We start from the raw sequence: 4,836 nt of genomic DNA on the forward strand, positions 1-4,836 counted from the left end.
GGAGAGCTTCCTCCATCTTGCTCAATTTATCCTTCAACTCCTGAGCTTGAGCCCTTTCCTTCTCCAGAAAGCTCTCCGACTCTAACTCCACGTTAGTCTTACTTACCCTGAGCTTCTGTCTTTCTTTACAAAGCTCCATTTTCTGAATTTCCACTTCCTTTTTCAGGGCCTCCTTCTCTCTCTTGATCTGCTCCAATTTGACTTTCAGGTCTTCAGAAATGAAGTACTGCAGGTCCAGATCTTTTTGGGCTTTTCGCAGCCTGTTGCTGGTTTTGACCAGCTGGGATTTCAGATGCTCTGTTTCCCTGGGTGGGGAGGGGACACGTTCAGCAAGCTGAACTTTCAAGTCACAGATGTCCCTCTTCATGAGCTCTTTCTCATGGCCCCAACTGCTGCCCTCTCTCTGTTGTTGGAGCTGATCGAGGAGATCGGCCAGCAAGTCCTCTCGGATGACCAGGTGAACTTTCCCCTCAGATTCACCTTGGGTGAGCGTCGCCTCGCTGTCCTTCAGCTTACACCGTACTTGTTCTTCAAGGTAACTGAGATAGAAATTGATTGGTTGAATCTCTCTGGAGTTGAAGTCCATGTTTTCCACTGTTTTTTCTCCTGTTGCAATGTGCACCTTTGGATTGTCACAGTCAAATGACTCTGATACAAACTGCTGAGTGAATGTGTGTCAGAACTGAAGTTGGGTCCCAGTATTTAGTGTGTTGTTATGACAACAACCACATGTATTCTTATGTTTTCAATCCAAATGGTTATTGATTCTATTCCATTCTATCTTTGATTCTATTGTTGCTATAAGACACCAGTTTGTTTGTTTGAATGTACAGTATGAATGTAATTATTTCTGATGATTCCTAAAATAAGGAAGAAAGAACGCTTTGCAAAATATGAAAAGGAAAAAGATGAGCAGTACACACAAGTATGCATCAGTTGGGAGCTCATTTTCTCTAACTCATTCACCACCAACAATAAAATGTTATAATGTGTATTGTCAAGAAAAGATTGTAGGACCCCAGGAAGAATAATAAACAAACGTGCGCTCAGCAACTACCGACAATGTACACTCAAGCTACACCCACTTCCTGTTTTGATGGCGAAACGCACAAAATGGCCCCCCCGCCATGGCCATGCCCTATGGCGAAAAGTTTTTCTTTCAATAACTTCATCGTTAACGTCTTAAGATGACACAGACCAAGTTTGAAGTTGATCGGATGAAATCTTTAGGAGGAGTTTGTTAAAGTACAACATGTGAAAATCGCACTAATTTTGAACTTTCAATTAAAAATGGCGGACTTCCTGTTGGATTTAGGGTATGGCTCCAATGGAGTTTTATGTCCAACCTGCCATGCTACATATGTGGACCAAGTTTTGTGAGTCTACTTTAAACGTGGCTCAATTTTCTTAATTTTGCAGGGGGCGCTAGCGAGCTATTTTTGAGCACCTATTCCCAAAACCCTTAAAATACGTACATTTTCACCAGACTTGATGCAACCGCCAAATTTGGTGAGTTTTTGAATATGTAAAGCCCCTCAAAAAGGCAATTAATTTGCCGGAAGAATGATAATCCCTTCAGTTCCAATAGGGCCTTGGCGGCTGTCAGCGCTCGGGCCCTAACAAATAAATCCTACAACGGTGTTGCGAAGTGTTCAGTCTTGAAGTTGCAATTGTGGAAGTGTACTATGCCATGAACTACTAAATACCTCCAAAGTGTATTACGAGAAATATCTGTTGTAACCAAAGTACTCATTTTGCTCCAAAGACAAGCTCAGATAAACTAAGACTCACGATGAAAGTGAAGGGAAATACTATAAGTCTGCGTTTGGTGGAAGCACATTTGAGAGGACAGTGGGCCCTGAGATTCTGTGAAGTAATTGTCATTCTATGAAAACATTAAAGCTCTTTATCTAACCCTTAGGCCACAAACAGAGTTGAAAGAATGGAGCACTTTATTTGCATATATTTACCCTAATGGTTTTTCCATTAGGATGAAACACTCATCAGCATAATAAAATTGCTCTAGCGGGAAAGAGAATCAGTCACATCTGGAGATGGTCGCAGAAAAGCCTGAGCCACTAATGCAGGATTACCCAGGCCTGCCTTCAGCCCTTGCACAGCCAGGTATAAACAGTCTATAGGGTAACAGGCAAACCTAGAGCCTTACAAGTGCATAAATCAAATAAAAAATGAAGTAAAATTACTTAAATGAACTGTGTATATATAACCCTTTTTTACTGTTAAAGGGAAACTACTGTTTTGTTTTTCAACTTGGACCCTGTTTTCCTATGTTTTTGTGTCTAAGTGATTGACAATCTTTGAGACTGGTCCAATATTAAGCAAGCAGCAGCAAAATAAGCTACAATGTAAGTTATTGGGGCAATTGTCCAGCTTGTATTTACATTCCCAAAAGTGCTTGTCAAGCTCATGTTAATATTCATAAAGTGTCAGAAATCCTTTCAATAATGTTTTCAAAGGAGGTTGACCTGTTAAAGTGAAAGATCCTTTTTATTTTTACATATAAACATCAGCAAAATTGTGTTCTCTAAACCAACCAGACTCCATGTAAATAAACACGTTTTATAACATATTTTAGCATCATAAAACACACTTCATTCAAAGTCGACAGAAACTAAATAAAGCTTTTAAAACTATGTTTTGGGTAGTCTTTCCACTTTTACAACCATCACAACTGTAGTTTTGGTTTAAATAAACACAGTCTATGGATTTAAATGTGAAAATATGTTGGCTCTATACACACTAAAAGTATTGCTTTTTTAAATGGAGTCCAGTTGCTTTAGTCAGCTGTTTCTGGTTAAACAGAAAGGTCTCAAAGAGGTTTTATTGGTCTGTCTCTGAAGGGATCCTTTCCATAATGTTGTCAGACACTTAGCAGGGCTTGACATTAACTTTTTGAGGCACTTGTCTGGGTAAAGATTTCTAATTTTATAATAGTTTTTTGTGTTTTGTTAATGTGGATAATATTTGGATGCTTTCAATGGTTTGTTCGGACAGACAGAAACAAATGTGCCCCAAGAATATATTTCCCCTTCAACAAGAAAAAAGGATCTCCTTACAACATAGTACAAAGTAATACTTACACACCTGTGTGCACTGTATCACCAGAGGTAGTGGTGACTTTAACTTATACTATAGCTTATATTTTGTAGACATAACAATGGACTTTTCCACTAAATGTTGGTGTTAACTTTTTTTTGTCTTCTACAATTTCATTTACAACTCAGCAGTGACCGATTTACCAATGGATCCTTTAAAAGGTGTAACTACTTAACAATTGGTTATCAGCTGATGTTTAATCAGGCAAGTTGCAGTGTTGAGGTTTTACAATAAACGAGCAGTGGAGTCGTAACGTTACGAGGAAGAGAGCCAGTCGCTAAAGAGTCACATTAACTTCATGCTTCATCCAAACAAAGTACACTGCTATCGCCACAAGTGACATCTGTATTGGACTTGTTTTCTGTTAATGATGTTAAGAAATGTTAAGGCAGAATTAGCAAGCTAACGTTAGCACTTACACCGGTTGGCTGGCTGGCTTGCTAGTTTAGCCGTTTTTATGCTGCATCGGTTTCAGAGAACGAGCTGAACAGCGGGCTGGGTCTAATGTTAGCGGTCTGCTGACGCACTGCTTCTGGGTCTGACGTTAGTCATCTGCTGACTCACGGCCGCTGAGTCTAACGTTAGCCGTCCGCTGATTGTTGGGGAAAGAAATGTCTTCCTTTCAAATTGGTAACATAGACGTAATGAGTGGCACATAACGTGTAGTAACATTGAATTTTTTGACTTGTCCAGTGGGGCAGGTAAGCCTTAACCCTGCTTCTGAGCCCATCAGTGGCAAAACGACCATTTTTGTGAAGGTAAATACAAGCTGGACAAATTTCCTTTTAACTTCCATTAAAGCCTGTTTCGCCAACTGCAGCGATCTCGCCTAATACTGAACCAATGTCAAAGACTTTTTTTTTTATCAGTCACACACACAAAACATAGGAAACTGGGTTCCAGGTTGAAAAAGGAAAAAACAGTAGTTACCTTTTATCTACAGGGATTGAACCACCAACCTTTCAAATGGTAGGTGACCACTTGACCACCTGATCCACAGCCTCCCACATAGAGGGCTGAACCCATAGAGGCATGAGTCACACTCACAAAATTCTGCATATGCACATGCAAGACTCTAATATATGCAAGAAATGTCAGGAGCCGCTCATTCACCAGGATCATATCCATTTTCAGCACAACTTTATAACAACAAAGTTGTTCTATATAGAATAAGTGTTGCTAAAGTTTGACCTCTAAGAATCTGAATACAATTTAGGAAATTACCATATGAAGCTGGAACATATAACATGTTAGAGCAGCAGATGAATGCACCTCAGGTAATCAACATGGAACAGTTTTTATTCACAATTTTTCTAATAACGCCTATAGCCACAACACGGAATGCACACACAGACCTGAAGGCTATTTCACTAAACCAAGAAAAGGGATTAAGCTGGGATTTCCCAGTTATCCTGGCTAAATGTAGCCTTGACTCGGTTTTACAAAAGTTACCATGGAGATTTATTCTGTACAGCTAGCCTGGTTGCAACCAGTTCAGAGGTACAGGAAGTGACTAGATGAGAAAAGTTAAGGGCCAAAATAAGAAAGAAAATAGGGATCTTTACTACCATGGCTGTGTCGCAGAGAAAAGGGTGCATTTATATTTTCTACCAGCATTGTCACTTAGCGTTAGATGTTCCATTATCCATTACATTGAGTGAGACATAGATTTATCCATGTGCTTAGACCCATTTTAAATGCTGCTCTGCTAATGGGATT

Source organism: Etheostoma spectabile, chromosome 6 (genome assembly GCF_008692095.1).
Source record: "Etheostoma spectabile isolate EspeVRDwgs_2016 chromosome 6, UIUC_Espe_1.0, whole genome shotgun sequence".
Classification (NCBI taxonomy): domain Eukaryota; kingdom Metazoa; phylum Chordata; class Actinopteri; order Perciformes; family Percidae; genus Etheostoma; species Etheostoma spectabile.